This window comes from Mastomys coucha, unplaced genomic scaffold (genome assembly GCF_008632895.1).
Source record: "Mastomys coucha isolate ucsf_1 unplaced genomic scaffold, UCSF_Mcou_1 pScaffold18, whole genome shotgun sequence".
Lineage (NCBI taxonomy): Eukaryota > Metazoa > Chordata > Mammalia > Rodentia > Muridae > Mastomys > Mastomys coucha.
The window spans coordinates 56,999,292-57,016,626 of record NW_022196900.1 but is presented as its reverse complement, the minus strand read 5'-3'; the positions used below and the strand labels follow the sequence as shown (position 1 = coordinate 57,016,626).

The following is a 17,335-nucleotide window of genomic DNA, read 5'->3' as shown; positions in this document are numbered from 1 at the left end:
TACCCAAAGTACCTCCTTTACACTAGTAGAATAACCAGACTTATAAAAGGCATCAAAGCTGAGAAAATGGCTCTGTCTATAAAGTTATAGGTGCCCAAGTATGGCCTGATTTCAGTCTCCATAATGTCAACAACTAACTGGGAAGAGAAGATCCCTAGGGCTGCTGGTCATCAGTCTAGCCAAATTGGCAAGCTCCAGGTTCAGTAAAAGATTCTATCTCAAAAACTATGGTGGGGAGTTATTGAGGAAGATACTTAACACTGACTTCTGGCTTCCACCTCCCTCCTTTGCTCTCTGTCTGTCTGTCTGTCTGTCTGTCTCACATACACACACACTCATATGATGAGTCCATAAAATGAAGCGACAGAAAGGTTTTGCTGGAGCATTGTCTGTAAAGACAGGCATCCCACCTATATCCTCCTGCCAGTTCCAACTATGATCTGTCAGACTTTGGCAAGTTGTCTCCACTCTCCACACAGTGACAGTGTTTCTAATAACCTAATAGATTTTCATTTCAAAACACATGGCACAAAGAAATCCATTAGCAGAAGAGCCCTACTGGGCACCTAATACTTTAAAGTTATCACATTAAGGTCAGGTGGCCAGGTTGCCAGTTTATTTATTTACTTTTTTTTTTTTTTTTTTTTTTTTTTTTTTTTTTGGTGACTGGTTAGTAATTAAGAGGGCTTTGTTGTAAGCAGTTGATAGATTTTTGGAATGTGCTTTATGTGTTCCATATTATTCTAGATTTTAGCAGAACTACAAAGAAATAAAAGAGTGTTTCTTCCCGGAAGTTTAAGATATAAGTTTTAGGGTAGAAACGTCCTCTCGTCTCCCACTCTAGGGTCCAGATCTTCATTTTGTTATAATAAAACAATGCAAGAAAGCTCAAAGAGGATGTGTCTCAATTCAGACATTTCCTCCCTGAAGTTGCAGCCTTCACGTTCTAGAATTTTAATGTTTCTGATTTCATCTTCTTTCAGTACTGCTCCATGAATAAGTGACTTGAGGAAGCACTTCAGGAAAGTTGAGAGTTACAGTGTGTGACCTCATTTTATGCATAGCCACCTAAAGACAGATTTACAAGGGACAGCATTGTCCTGGGGGCGAGGGGACCTACTCTGTTGTCTACTTTGTTATCATGTTTCTACATTACGGAAACCGTGTCTGTCAGTATAAGTGAGTTTGTCTCCCATGGTCTTCAGTAAAGAAAACGCCAAGCCATGGGGGACCTCTAAGGCATTCTGAAACTTGTCAACTTTCTTTGTGTCACCTGTGTTGAACAAGGCCCTGGGTCAATGTCAGGTAAGCCCTGAGAAAGTGGATAGTTACTAAATCAAAATGGCTTTTTACAACGGATAGGTGGGAGGCTTGTCTGAGACTCCAGCAGCTGATCATGAGGGTGGAACCATCTGCAAAGTCATTGTCGAGAGCCCAATAAACAGTGTCACACATTACTGGTTTTAGAAGGACAGATTTCATGGGACAGTTGCTGAGAAAGGCAGTTGCTATAAGTTTGTAGTAGAAACCTCGGTGTTTTCACATCATGTAAATGCTACATGAATGTGGGCATAGAGGCACTCCTGTGTGTTTGACGCAGCAAGGCTGCTGGCGTGAACACAAGATGGGTCACACTCAAGAGTTTACTTGAGGAGCCTAGACCTTTGCACCCAAGAAGTCTAGGGATCTCGGCAACAGCTTTGAAATCATTTAAATGAAAAAAAAAATGATGGTTATAATAATTCTAAAAGCACTAGTGGTCAAGGGCATTGCTTGTCTGAACTCATAAGAGACATACACAGAATTTAGACAGACCAGACTAGCTCCAAACTATACATCCCCTCCCCCCCATTTTATCTACTGGCTTTCAGCCCCTCCCCGAGCCTTCTCAGCCTGGACTTGATTTTTCTTTATGCAACTGTCTTCCCACAGAGGCTTGCTTCTTTTTGTATGGCAAGTCTTGTCACATAGAGACCTTCTGAGATGACAGCCAATTCCTTGGTCTCATCTTATTTGTACACATCTATTTGGATATCGTATTCATTCATCCCTAGTTTTGAACTTGCCTCTCGACTTGTGGTTTTTTATTCTTTACTGTGATGATGCGGCCTGGTTCAGTGCGATACAAAAGCTTGCTTCTCCAAACAAACAAACAAACAAACAAACAAACAACTGCCGGTTGCCTGTAAGGCAGCCAGTTTGGCCCTCCTCAACGGCTCCCCAAGGTAAAGCTAGTGTAGAAAATGAGAAGAGTCCAGGTTTCTTTCCTTAGTCCGCTTTCAGTCAGATTCTGCTCCAAATGTAAAAGGTGGCTGGGGGAACAGCAAGAGTGTCCAAAGGAAAGCCTCAAGGGGTGACCTTATCAATTCCATAAATTCAACTCTTTGCCATAAACCTGTTGACCTTTTGGAATGAACTAAGCTCTTGGACTAGCACCCAGATTGAGATAGTGGAAACATGTCTATCTGGGGCTGAGGGAGGGTCAAGCCGAGGAGACAGCTATGGTGCCAAGAGGGGGGGCAGGGTGCAGGTTCGGAGGAAGACGTTTTCTTGGGAACTCCAGAGCCATGCTTCCCAAGAATGACAATGCCAACCATACAGAGGACGCTCCAGCTGGTTCATCAGTGCCATATTACTGTGGCAGCACATGTGTGTGTGTGTGTGGGGGGGGGAGTTACGTGGGGAAGATCCTTGGCTAGGTGCCTTCTTTGAGTCTGTTAGCCTTTCTGGGATGATTTGGCCAGTGAGTTTTACAAGAGTACCAACCTTCAAAGACGGTTCTAGCCTGGGAGCTGGGCCTCACTCTGCATCCCCTGGCCTCTCCCTGGGCCACTCTCTGGAAGGTGCGGGAGGGGGCGGTTCTGTGCTACCCTCACTCAGACTCCTGCACCCGCTTTCGTACTGCAGCCTGTCGCTTCTGCAGGGCGTCTTCCGGGGGCTTGGGACCCTGGCCCAGTATAGAGGGCCTGGGAGGTGTCACCCGTGCCCTAGACTTTCCGGACAGTGGGGTGGCGCACTCAGCGCGCGATGGAAAGTTTCATTTTAGAGTTGCAGAGCCTCAGTTTCGTGATCCAATCCGGTGACAACTTTCATCCCAGAGCCTCTAATATGACCCGGCGGCCGCTAGCGGACACCAGAGGGCGCTGCTTTAATGTGCTTCAGCCGGGGATCCACGAAGGGGGGGCTCAGATGTAGAGGCGGGCTAGGGATCCAGTTCTCTGTTAACCTAGGCGCGATCTGATAATCTGAGGGACCGTCTGGGAGCATCCTTTTTGTTTTCCGCCTTGGGCGCAAAGCGGGGTGTAGGGCGCCCCGAGGCCAGGTTCCCGTTCCCACTTTACAAGATCAACTACAGGATTTCTCCCTGGTCTTTTCACTACCTGAGGGTTCCTTGCAGAGCTGTCAGGGCGAGAAAGGAGAGGTCCCTGACTGAAGCCTCGCCCCCTCTAACTGCTAAGGAACATGCCTGCAGGCGTTGAATCGAGAGAGCGACTAATTAATTTCCCAGCACTTGTGCAGAATACTTTAGAATGGAAAAATGAAGGTTTTCGATGAAAATGAAGCTTGATGGTGTGCACCTGCCACTAACGCATGATGCACCGTAACTCCCCTCATTAGAGACATGGCTTGGGTTGAGAACAAGTCATATAGTGAAAATCACTTCAACACGTGCCTGTTCATATGCATAAACTCCTGTGTACCAGATGGCAAAATATAATGACATCTTAAACAGCTAATTGCATAAACCTTGTAATGCAGATAATTGCTGTACCAAAGTAGGAGTTAATAATTTCCCACTGTATTGCCTGGCTTCAGAGTAATCCTTAAGGAAAGTTGTGACAATTCTAACACACTAAAGTTCACCAAGCGGTAATTAAAACTAGCACTTATATCATTTGACTTTCAAACCCTTAATTATGTTTTGGAAGAACTGCTCTGTGGAAACCCTGAAGTTATAGATGATTATAACATTTGATGCCTGTGATTTGTCAGTTTTCCTTTGCAGGTCTCATGTGGCATAATATTATAGAAGTCATTGGGGATATACTATGTTCTCCAAAATTATTCCCATAGTGGAAAGTCTGCATTTTGGTGCATCATTGGTTAATTCCCATCCCCTGTAGATCTGTGGGTTATTGCCAATGGGCATTTATTTAAAGGGTCCCTGCAATGATAAGTCACTGTAAGCCTTACCATGTGACTGACACCTTTAAAAACACTTTGCAGGTATCTCATTTAATCCTTGACACAGCTATCACCAATGTACCCTGACTACTATCCTTCTTCATTGAGGGAAACCAGGTAAGGACTGGTAAGTTATTTCCTCAAAGTCACTGATCTGAAGTTATCATAACCACAGAATCCACACTGCTTACCATTATATTGAATGGTCCCATTAGTTACAATAGGACCTGAGTCATGCAACATTTCCATTTTATTTTCTAATACTACTTAAAAATAAAACTCATATGTAGTAATTGAGTTATTAATATAAGTTGGCAGGTAAATATCTTTATTGAATTTAATTTCTCATCTATTTCCCTCATACCTCCCAGTGGAAAATGTCTGTGGTTGATACAGGACGGCTGTCCATTAGTAAACAACCCAAGAAGAGCACACCCATAGAACTAGGTTTTCATTTCCCTAAAACACAGTTTAAAAAACGGGTATACCTTAGTGTATTTTATCTCTCCATTTGACAAAGAATAAAATTAGCTTATGGTATTTTAAAAAGCACATACAATAACACACCCAGAACACAACACAATGCTCTGTACAAAACACACCCAGTGTCGTCTTTTCTCTATGTTGATATTATAAGATTTTCTCTTTTTTGTCATTTTGGGCAGATAAGATGAGAGATGCCAGCTGCCTCCCCAGCATGCAGCCACCCTTGGAGACTCCCTTCTGTGAGTTATGTGCCCATCTCCTCCACAGTTGCTCCTACATTAAGTCCTTAATTTAGAGGGAGGAATTTCAGCTTTGAGGTCAGGAGCTCTGCACGCTCATTCTTTTCCCGCTATGACTTTGTAGAGTGACCTTGGATATGACACTTGATGTCCATAAAATTCAGTTTCTTTACCCAAAACACAAAAGCCCCGGCTCATCACACATGTCCCTCCTAGTTTCGTCCTTCTGGAATGTTATGCAGCTGTTTCTCATCTTTTTTTTTTTTTATTTTAAAATTGGAATAAGACTACTAGGTTGCATTCTCTTTAATACAAGGAAAACTCCAAGATGTTTGGCTTAACCAGAAAAGTGTCTATAGGGAAAAGATTTAATTTAGGAAACATTTCTTTGATTGCTGTTATTTTCTCGTGTAGTGCTCAAGGTATAAAGGGAAATATGATGTAATCCTTGACATCAGTAGTTTCTGATATAGCTAGTGGGGTAGCAGAGGAGTATAGCTATGCAGTGGCATGGTGGCGGGCATGATATGTAGCATATTATAAAATAGAAACATGTTATTTCTATGGCTGGGCAGTTTCCTAGCAGAGGTAACACCTGAGCTTCATTCTGAAACACAGGTGAGAGGTGGTACACTGTTGATCCATGGAATATGGGAAACAAGAAGACGTAGCTTCCTGGGAATGAGGAAGAAGTTAAGCGGCCATCAATATAAGGTAGTAAAGGAGAGAGCCTAGGCAGAAGTGATGGATATAGGGCTGATCTCACAACGCTTTGTTGTGGGTTTGGTCTATACTTTGAATTTAACAGGATTAGAATGAAAGATTGACTGTCTTAGACTTCATTACTGAAGTAATTACGGAGCCATCTGGGATACAGAAAGTTGTAAACTTGTTCATAGTGTCTGCTTTTTACTTGAGAGAATATGACCACCTTATCTAAGAGCAGTCTTTGTTCACCAGAGGATTGGAAGTCACTGCTCACTTCTGGTGATGTTTCAGAAACCTAGTTTTATATGAATTTATCCTCTAATTGCTTGTTTCAGGACCCTCTTAGTGTTCAAGCTCATGCCTCATGTTTCAAACCCAAAGGGGGCCGGGGAATCAAATCTATAATCATTGCACAAGCCAGTGCATAAAACTCCACTTTAAAATTCTGTGCTTTAAAAACATTTTAATGATGAATCTTTTTTATTTTGGTTTGAGTTTAAGTGCTCAGAAGTTCTGGTGCTTGGAGGTAAACAGCATTGCTTCCACTAGTAGAATCATGCAGTAGAAATACTCTTTGGAGAACAACCTGGCAATATCTGGAATGTTTTCTAATGTTCTGTCTAGCAATTCCAGTTCAGAGGATGTTTAGTTTTTGGTCTTGGGGATCAAGTGTCAAGCCTTGTACATGTATGAGCTACACTACTTCTTCATAAAATCACATATCTAGGAATTTACTTTGAGGAAATAACCGAAGTGTTCAAGGGCTGTCAACCCTCCATCCGTGGGTTTTCCATTTGCATATTTAACTAACAGAGGGCCCCCAAAGTGGGAAATGTACAAACACATACCCGGTCTTCCCTTGCTAGCTTCCCATCAACACAACAATGTAATGGCTAATTCCATAGCAATTGACTTTGTCTTTTCTAAATGTTTAAATGTAGGAATGTGATACTTTTGTAACTACAACAAAAAGTAAGAGAAACATATAATGTCTATCAATACTAAAAAGCAGAAACTATGAAACAACCTTGTAGACCCATCTTACAGTTGACGACAATATAGTCTATGCCCTATCCTGCTGAGGACAAGGAAAGCTGATAGAAGATTAAAATGTATATGTAAGACTTAGGAGAATGAGCAAGGTTGCAAAAGCAAAACAAAACAAAAACTAAAAACAAAACAAAGCAACAGTAACGACAACAACAATCAATTACCAGGCCAGAGGCGAATATCTGGACCTCCCTTATGGCTGAAAGGTTGTCAGGAAGACAGAAACTGGAAGCTGCCTCAGCGTGTGTAAAATGTCAAGTATACAGGTGAAGTAGAAATAGATGCCACAAAGGCTAAAGTCAGTTTTGAATTATCTTCAGATTGGATTGAAATGCTTATGGAGAGATAAATGTGAATATTGTCTGAGGAAGATAACATCATCCTAGATTTCAAATCTATCATATCAACAAGCATTCAAATGTAGTAACTGTTGTTTAATAATGGAAGAAAGAAAGAAAGAAGGAAAGGAAGAAAGAAAGAAAGGGAGAAAGAAAGAAAGAAAAAGAGAGAAAAATAAGTAGACATACAAAGATACAAGTCATAGGAATGACATGGCAGAACCCCACAGGCAATAGAAACAGAACATGTAGGCTCTGGCTGTAGAGATAATATGATACAACCTTCCCGTTTAATACTCTGCACATATGCAGAAGAGAGGCACCCAGATTACAGAAGTATAGGGAGGTTGAAAGAATCAACAAAAAAGCACATGAGTAGCCTTAGACTACACACATTAGCAGGCACTGAACGCAAGGAAAGCACATTTTATTGGAAGAAGAGCTAACTCACAGGAAATTGTATGTGTGTCTAATAACATGATACACACACACCAGGAAAATATAGATAGCAAGGCCTGAAGGATCTGAAAGGTGAGATAGGCTCAGTTATAATCACAACAAGGAATTTCAGTATCACTTTAGTATCTGATGGACCCTAAAAACTCAAACTAGTAAGAATATAGAGAACTTGAGAAATATCATGATAAAATTCAGTTTAATAGATATATAGAATAAGTCACCTTATAATGTCAAAATATTATTTTTTTCTCATGAATATAGAACTGTAACAAAGTTTCTGAAATTATCCAGAAAATTCCTTTTTGGGTATTTAAGCTGCAAGTCATACCAGTAAGATACTGGAAAATCCTGTTCCCTTTGATTTCCCTGTGTTTGTTTCAGACAGCATCTCATTGTGTAGCACTGGCTGACTTGGAACTAGCTATATAAAGTAGGCCTTCTCAAACTAATGGAGGTCTGCCTGCCTGGTCTCCCCAGTGCTGGGAATACAGACATATATCACCACTCCAAGTCCAGATATTTTAAAATTAACAAATGGAGTTCTCTAGTCCTATTGCTCAGAGAAGGGACAGCAAAGGGAATAGGAAATAATTTGAGTGGAAAACAGTGAAAAATGTAATATAATATAGCTAAAGCTATGCTTAGATTAAATCTAGTATATGTAATATCTTGTACATATACTAGAAGAACATGTAAGCCACATAGAAGAAAAAGTGAGAAATGGAAAGCTAAAACTCATTTCAGAAGTTTTTAGAAAGAGCTACAAATTAAAATAAAATAAACTGGAAAGCAAGACACAGAAATATAATAACAGCAACTAATTAAAACAAAACAGAGCAGAGGGCAGCAAAATTCTAGAAGCTTATTTTACAAGCTAATAAAATTAATCATACTCAATGGTTAATATTATTAAAATGATATAATTTTATTGTAATTTATCAAATTATATATTAATTTATAAAATTGTTAATTTTATAAATATAAGATATTATTTTATGTTAGAAATAATATAGATAATATAAAAATATAAAAATAAAATTATTATTAAATTAAAGGTAATTGTTAAACTATTTAAAATAATTCATACTTCAAAAAAGAAGACAACAAAAATGAGAAATAAAGCAGAAAACACAACTAGTCAATATCATAAATATCAAGAGGTCATTATTAAAAAGACCATAAATATTAAAATTTAACAATTGTGCAAATATGTTAAACATATATACAGTGTGGATAAAGCCCCCAAGAACCACAATTTATTAAGTGTATGGTAAGAAAAAGGGGAAGTATAAATAGACTGATAATTATTACAGAAGATGAACCTATGATAAATCTTTAAACAAGACAAAAACTATGACTAAATGGCTCTTCCAGGAAACTTTACCTGTCACTTAAAAGAATAATTAGTACCAATTTTCTGAGAATTCTGCCAGAGAACAAAAAATTCGGGGATCCCTTACGCTATGTGAGTCATATGGGCAGACACTGCCGTGCTACAGAACATTAAAGGTATAACCTCAATACCAAAACTTCCCCAAGAACCTCTGCACTGACCTCTCTTAGGAAGACAGATATAAAAGTTCTAAGTAAAATAACCCTGAATGAAATAGCAGCAAAGAAGCCTTAGCAATAATATAAAAAGCTAATACATCACTACCCATATAGGTTTATTCCAGGAATTCAAGGTTGGTGTGGCATTAAAAACTTCAGCAATGTCTTTCGTTAATTGAATGTAGGAGACAGAATATAATCACTTAACTCTATGCATGAAACCATCAAACAAAATTTAATATCCATATATGTTATTACAAATCCTAGCAAACTTGCTATGCAAAGGAAGTAAGCTAGAGGGGAAACCCCACAGCAAATACCATTTATAATAGAATGATATAAGAGCTGAGAGTGAGAGGAACACAGGCTTATCTACTATTTCTGCCTCTACTCGCATCGCACTGACACTAGCTAATGCACTCTACCTCACCAATACGCTGATACTAGCTAGTGTGTTGACCCCCACTGATTAGTCTCCTCATCTTGGTGTGCTGATCCTGGCTGATGTGCTGATCCTAACTAGTGTGTTGATCTTGCTCCTGTACTGATCCTGGCTATTGAAGCAATGAGTTTATAGCATTATAACTCGTAAAATGTATGAGTTTTTATAAAAGAAGAACATAACTCATTTTTTTTGTCTGTTATTTATCAGGTATATAGAAAATCCAGAATGCACAAGAATTACTAGACTTAATAGGTAAGTTATGAGATCAGTAGAGACATGCTCTACCTGGAAAAAAAAAAACAAAACAAAACACTGCATTTCTATTTCCCATTCTCAGTTAGCAGTGAATTAAAAATTTAAATAGACGTCTTTACAAGCTAAAAACCATCAACCGCTAAAGAATAAACCTCGGAATAAGCATGTACACGAATAATGCCTAAATAAAAGAGATGTAAGTCATGTCTATAACCATGCAGCAGTATACTATACATTTGTAATTTCTCTCTGAGTATTCTGTAGATTTATGCTCCCAATGAAATCCCCAAGAGCATTTAAAAATGGAGCGTGAAAAGATTACTCTAGGTGCATATGTTAACAGGAATGACAGTGAATATCCAGGACACCTGAAGAAGAGCAAGAGAACTCATCTCACCAGATTCAGATTTCATAATCTGTGTACTAGAGTCATCTAAATGGAAAAAAGTGGCTGGCCAGCAGGAGACTAGGATGTGTAGGCACTTGATTAAAGCAAAGAGGTGCTTCTAATGTTTCTTTCCAGAGGATCCAGTTGGCTATCACGAAGAATAAAGTGAACAGACATAAAGTGTCTGCTCAGACTCAAAACAGCAAATTTCTTTACTCAAGATTTCTTTCACCTCCAGCAGATCTGAAAGTGAAAGTCACAGATGAAAGTTCAAGCTCTGTGGGTTCTAGAAGGGACCGGGTTAATATTCCCACAAACTTCTGTTAGGAAAACAAGGTGAAGGAACACACAGCTTTAAACATACACATTAATACAGCGGATTATGTAAAACTAAGAACTTCTTTGTCTCTGAAGATGTCATTACGAAAATTCGATAGAAGCCACAAACAGCAGATATTTATGAAATATATAGCTGATAAAAATCATGTAGCTAGAACGATTTTAAAAAAAGGTAAAAGGTGGTAAATCTGCTAAATAAGCCAGAAACTTAGACAGACACATCACAAAGTAGACTATTTGCATCATTAAAATGTAAACTAAACATGCCATTACTCCTTAAGAAATAAAAAATTATATCACAATAAAATAAAATAAAACATGGCTGCAGGATGGTTAAAACAAACAGACTAACAAGACCAACTGTTAGCAAGAGTGTATACCTACTAGTTCATGTTTTCATACTTGTGGTAGCCATAAGATCCCTGTAGTTACTATGGGAGGCACTTTGGCATTATCAATTCATGGTTATAAGAACGTCTTATAACCCAAAACGTACTCTCTGGCTCTATACACCTGTCCGTAGAAAGGCATGCTTTAAGAGATGTATCATGGGAAGTCACAGCAATACTGAGGTAGATAGAGAGGCTCATGCCTGTAATCCCAGCATTTGGAGGCTGAGGCAGCAGGAGCACATGTTCATGATTTACCCTGGGTTACAAAGTGAGTTAATGTCTCAAAAAACAAACAAACAAACAAAAACAAAACCCAACACCAGCAAAGAAAGAACATTTATGCAACAATATTTAAAGTAGTTGAAAGTTGTTCAGCTACACGAATAACCATCACTAGGCGAAGTAAATAAAGAAAATGGTGAAATAGTCAGACGTTTAAATACTGTACAATAGTGAAAAAGAAGAATGAGATACAGCTATGTGCATCTCATAGCTGTATCTCATAGCTAAGATAATGGACTCATCTGAGACTATACTGCAGTGCTTAGCGATACTTAGGTGGTTAGCTATAAAGGAAACCTGTTGTCCTTGAAAGATAACATTAGGAAAGCAATAGCAGAGAGGGATCCTAAGGCTGGCTTGTCTGTCCCTTGACTGGGTGATATCCTGAACTGTTGAAGTCAGCCACTGTTGTCCATGTGTCTTATACAACATACATTCCAGTAGTAGTCTTTTGTTACAAATGTTTGCATACACAGGCTGTAGAATGGTGGTTGACATTTAGACCATTCCCCCAAACTTTAAGAAACATTAAAGATGATGACCATACCAATAGCTGATAGAGCCCTATGATTTCCAATCAACACATCCTCCATCTATAACCAGGCATCATCAGGAAATGGTGATAGGCATATATCCCTGCCAGCCATTCTTCATTGACTTGGCTGTCTTGTCATGGAAATTCCAATCAATTTTCCATTTGCCATCTGATCTACTTTGCATTTCTCTTCTACATTCTCTGACTAGTTAGAGAAATCAAATAACCAGACCATGTTGTTTCAGCACAGCTGTATATAGACTACAAATCTCACTCTACCTTGACGTGAACAGGAAAACCATGCATAAAACCAACTCCACCCTACAGATGCAGGAGCCTAAAGAACGAATTCTATACTAAGAAGCTACTCTTGCAATGGAGCCCACAGGTACAGCTGCTGTTTAGACTTCTCAGTTCACATTTTGTTTATTTAATCAAAAGACACCTTTGCACTCTGCTAGTCATTTGGGGCAAAGAGGACACAGTAAAAATATGACCTTGTCACCATGGAGCTTGCGTCCAATTTGCCAGACCCTTTCCAGTGTGTTTGTGTGAGAGAGACAAAGACAGAAAGAGATAGAGATAGAGATAGAGATAGAGAGATATTTCTCCTTAGTTTCACCCTCTGCAACTGTTTAGCATTCATCACTACTGCCCCTTTCATCTCATCAAGGATGCTTCTAGAACTGTTGACGATACAAGGGAGACTATGAGACAGTATTCTCAGTTCTTGATGTGCTTCTATGAAGTTGAGGTGTGGAAAATCCCCAAGCTAACTGGGATGGGAAAATACCTGTAGGATCCTCAAGGCAGGGGAGAAAATTCGAATCTAAGTTCATGGAGAAGGCTTTGAGGATGTGGCTCTTGATTAAACATTTAATTACTTTCACATGTAAAATAAAGTCACTAATGGGGCTTCAGAGCTCCTTGTGGTCACAGTACACAATGACCCCCCCTTTTACTCCTGTATGTTAAACTTTGATGACCTTCCTACAGGAAGGCACTCTTAGTTTCTTGTCTCCTGTGTGTGTGTGTGTGTGTGTGTGTGTGTGTGTGTGTGTGTGTGTGTCTTTTTCATAGTCTTTCACAACACTTTTCACAAATAGCTTTTACTCCACCATGTTTGTTGGATTGTTTGCTTCAATTCTGAAATCCTAGCACATATGTATGATGCTTTACTTCTTATAGAGTACTTATTGCTTAGTCATTGTTGTTGATTATAAGATGAGTTATATTGTTAAGGATGTTTTTAAAAAGATTTACCGGAAGTGGCAAAGCGAACACAAGTATGCTGCCTGTATGTGGCACCACAGAGGATCCAAGGCAATGGTAGGCCAACTACTATTGGGTAGTGCATCCAAAGTCAAATTTAGCGACTGAATTCACTTTCTCATGCTTGATCTGCTACTGTACCCACAAACCACTCTTTCTATGTTATATACACTTCATTTTCTACAGTTCAACATCTCTATGAACACTTGCAAAAGGAATAGACTTTTAATTGAATAAAATCTACAGTTAACACAGAGGAGGGTCGAGTAGCTAAAACTGCAGGTGACTGGGTCAAGATTTAAAATAATCTTGGCAACCTAGAACAGTGGTCCTAAAATACACATCACATTCCATGGGCGTACATGTGGAATTCTATTTAGATTAAAAATGCCACAACTATAAACCACTACCTAGCATGTTGTCACCAGACTGGAAAATTATTTTAAGGTATTAGTTGATTATTCCAGGAAGCCATAGATGTCAGCAAGAAACATCCCTCAGACTGTAAGAATTGGGTCACTAAATAAGCAGAGTGAATTAAATTAGATATATTCAAAAGTATCGCATAGGGGTGAAACTGGAATGATCAGAGGGGTTACATCCAAAAGGAGAAGACATTAATTTAAAGGAGAGGGGACAGTCTCCCTGAAACAGCCAAATAAGACAGAGAGGACCAGTTTTTAGGATGACTGAGAATAAAATTGTGTGCATGGTGTAGTCAGGTGGTAAATCAATGGATGGCATCAGGGTCAGCTAGTTGCTTAGTGTTGAAACCAAGCTTGAAGTGCACAAGTTTTATATTTTTGGGAGGAAAGTTATTAAGCTTTGTCTTTTGTTGTGATCTTGAGAAAGAAATACAGGACCACAGGCATACAAGTCAGCACTGAGTTATACCCCTATTTCTGGCAGGTTTTACCTGTAAGAGGGTAGTCACAAGCTCTACTTATTATGTGAAAGAGAGTATTAACTAAGATGGCATGTAATGTACTTGCCCTGAGTCAAAGCTCAATGCATATTAAGTACTATTGTGATTTCTTTATTTCATATTGCTGGTCTTTTGAGTTTCTAGACTAGTATTCAGTGAGATTCTACAGGTAAGTCTTTCTATTACTTGCTTCAGTTTTTGAATGAGCTGGGACAAATTTACTTTATTTGGACCTGAAGGATAACCATGATTATTTTTAAACTTAAAAAAAATAATCTAACATGTGTGGATGTTGTGCTTGCCTTTATGTCTGTGTACCATGGTATGCCTGGTGCCTGAAAAGGTCAGAAGAGAGTGAAGGATCCATTAGAACTAGAGAGGCAGATGTTTGTGAGCCACCACGTAGATGCTGGGAATTGAACCTGTGTCCTCTAGAAGAGAAGCCCGAGTTCTCAACCACTGAGTCATTTCTCCAGCTGCAATAAAAAGTTTTAAAAGTAAAACTCATTATGCACAGTTGCCACATCATATAACTTTGTGGCATGGAAAAAGTGAAATGCATTTGTGTTACCAGTGCCTAAGAATTGCTACAGAGTCAGAAATACAATGGGAAATCTATGTCCTCAGTTTATCATTCTTACCTCTGTGTAAGACCTTGGGCCTCTACATGGCTGCCTTGGGGCACAGGGACTCACTTCTCCCCAAATGAATACACTGTGGGTTCATGCCAGAAAGGCTATACAGCTCTCAGCATTTCTGTTTATAAGTTTGAGAACAGGCTAAGAACTTTGCTAGCCATAATAATCTTTTAGTTCTATGAAGACCTAACAAAATAAAATTGTTCTAGAATTCAGTTTTTAAAAACACATGAAAAATTATGTTCTGAGGTCACCGGAGTCACAATCTTTATGCACTTAAAGTGTTTATAAAAATCTGGGTACATGAGCTATATTTTTTAGAGACTCTAATTCATGACAACAGAACAGGGCCCAAGAAACTGTACTGGTCCTAACCCAGGGCTTTGCTCTACTAAACTGTCTGCTCAAAGAGCAGCATTGTTACTACTATAATGAATTTGTATAACTATGTGCCATTTCAGAAGCTGTTGGAAACAATAGTTATAAAGATCATGTATGTTCCTTCTTGTTGGACCTTATCCCAGAGGAAGCAGCACATTCATGAATTAAGACAAGTCATAAGAGTCCTGGGCCATGCTAGATGCTAAGAGTCTGTGCCAATAATTACACAGTATTAAGGTGGCACTTGGGACTGGGGAACCTTGATGTGCTACTGAAAGCTAATGTTAAGAATGAGACTACTGTGTTCCCAGGGCCAGGAATGTACCCAGTCATTAGTTGTCCAGTGTTAAGGCCATAAGAGGAGACAAGTAAGAGATAAGGCCCATGGCTGAGCTAGTTTAAGTGAAGGAGATAAGGAACTTGAATGAGATAGATTAACTACCCAGATCATGCACAACTTTGAAAGCCGGGAAACAATGGGAAAAAAGGAAATCAATTAGTGGGTTTTAAGTCAAAGAGGCCATAATTTGATTTACATTTTGCAAAGGTCTATCTTGCTGTTCTATAGATTCTATAGTTGTGTGATGTGTGATATTTAAATCCATCACCTCTGTTACTAAGGACAATTCACCTTTCATTACAGTTTTGTTAACATTGTCTAGCGCTCCCCAATATACAATGTTTGTTTTTTGTTATGGCACCAGGGAATAAACCCGGGGCTTTCAGAAGCTATGCAAGTGCTGTACTCTGACCACACCCACACTTGCTTTCTTTCATTGGATCTTCTCAAAAACAAAATAAAGAATTTTTCTTACTGACAAGGAAATGGAATCTTATTGACAAGGAAACGGAAGTTTATAAGGGATGTGATTTTTTTTTTTTAATTAGGCCTATGTTCTCAAAAGGCAGATATTAAAAATGGGAAGATATTATTTAAAACTCTGGAGTTTTGCTTTTTTTTTTAAAAAAGATCTCTTCCATTGATGCTGCAGCCTTCGAAAGTATAGCAGGCTGGTGCCCTGGGAACATTCCTCCAGTTGCTTCATGCTAGCTCTGCTTCAGAATTTTTGTCTGCCTGATGTTTGTGTACCTCTGAGTTCCAGACTGCTTCTCTTGGGTATCCAGAATGTGTTTCTTTGCTACTTTGTCACAAGCCATTTTCTTCTCTCACTATTAAACTTGATCTCAGACAGGGAGCCTGACATCCTCTCATTGCCATGATATAACAAGTATCTCCTCATGGGAGTTTAGCCCAGTGCAATCATAGATCATAGACATTTTCATCCTTCAGAACTGACAAATGAAAATTGTGTTTATTAGTGCTTATGGTTTACCACAAGATGTTTTGAAATACATATGTATTGTGAAATGGTTATATCAAGCTAAACTGACATATGTATTATCTTACACTGTTAGTGATTTCCAGATGACGAGCACTAACTTTAGTCATTACAATGTGTAATAGATCTTTTGAATTTATTCTTTCTAAGTGAAATTTTATACCCTTTGACAGACATTTCCCAAGTGCCCAACACTAGTTCCTGGTAGCTACCATTCTTCTCTCCGTATAGGACTTTGACTTTAAAAAATTTCACATGTGAAAGAATTCATAGTTTATTATTATTATGTGCCTGCTGAGCTCACTTAATGTAATACACTTCAGGTTTATTCATAGGGTAAACAAAACAAACAAAACCAAAGGGTATCACAAAAACAGGGTTTCCCCTTTTACACACATGCACTCACACACACACACACACACACACACACACACACACACACACACACTTCCATTCTTTACCTCTTCATTGCTTAGGGATACTTAGATTGATTCTCTATTTGGGTATTGTTAGCAATGCTGCAAGGAAGAGCTAGGTACAGGGTCCACTTGTTTCATTTCCTTTGCCTACAAATGCAGTATTAGGATTGCTGAGGTACATGGCAGCTCTGTAGGGAGAGAGTGAAGTCCTGAAAAAATGTTTATTGTTGTCATGAAAACATCTAAGCCAAGGACCCCGGTGCCTCAGACCCACAGGGCTGACAAAGCTTTACCTGGGTGAGGAGGCTTAAAGGAATGGCAAAGCCTTTCTCTGGTCCTAGTGTGAATGTTGACAATGTGTGCTGAAAATGTCTACCGTAGTTGCACTCCCCCTTAATCCCCAAGATGTTTATGGTATGAAGACTGCCCTCCCTACAGGGACTATTCCTACCAACATTAGCTAAGCCTGCTCAGCTATGTGCAAGAAACCACACCCCTGCCCAACTGCACAAAATAAAAATGCTGAGCTTCCATGGAGATCAGAGAGCCCGGACCACTCATCCAAGGTATTTTTGTGTCTGTGTGACTGTGTATCTGTGTGTCTGTAATTTATTCACCCCTCACCACCCACTAGGGCAGTCCTCAGAGCTGTGGGGAGTATGGCATAGTTCCGCTTTGAGTTTGCTTAAGAAAACCTATACTGGTTTC

At 39.2% G+C, this 17,335-nt stretch overlaps 1 protein-coding gene and 1 long non-coding RNA gene across 7 annotated transcripts in view; one reads left to right on the top strand and one right to left on the bottom strand.

Moving 5' to 3' along the window:
• Positions 1 to 13,323, top strand: part of LOC116096265 — a 43,220-nt gene extending 29,897 nt beyond the window's left edge. The window contains exons 2-5 of one of the 2 annotated variants that reach the window (XR_004120932.1): positions 4,228 to 4,302; positions 4,851 to 4,910; positions 9,669 to 9,713; positions 11,898 to 13,323. This is a non-coding gene — a long non-coding RNA (uncharacterized LOC116096265). Of the gene's footprint in view, positions 1 to 4,227; positions 4,313 to 4,850; positions 4,911 to 9,668; positions 9,714 to 11,897 lie in introns of both variants that reach the window. The other variant, XR_004120933.1, reaches the window with a different exon arrangement.
• The window catches only part of Nfia (nuclear factor I A), a 532,531-nt gene that overhangs the window by 365,971 nt on the left and 149,225 nt on the right, over positions 1 to 17,335 (bottom strand). The gene's annotated exons all lie outside the window — the stretch shown is intronic.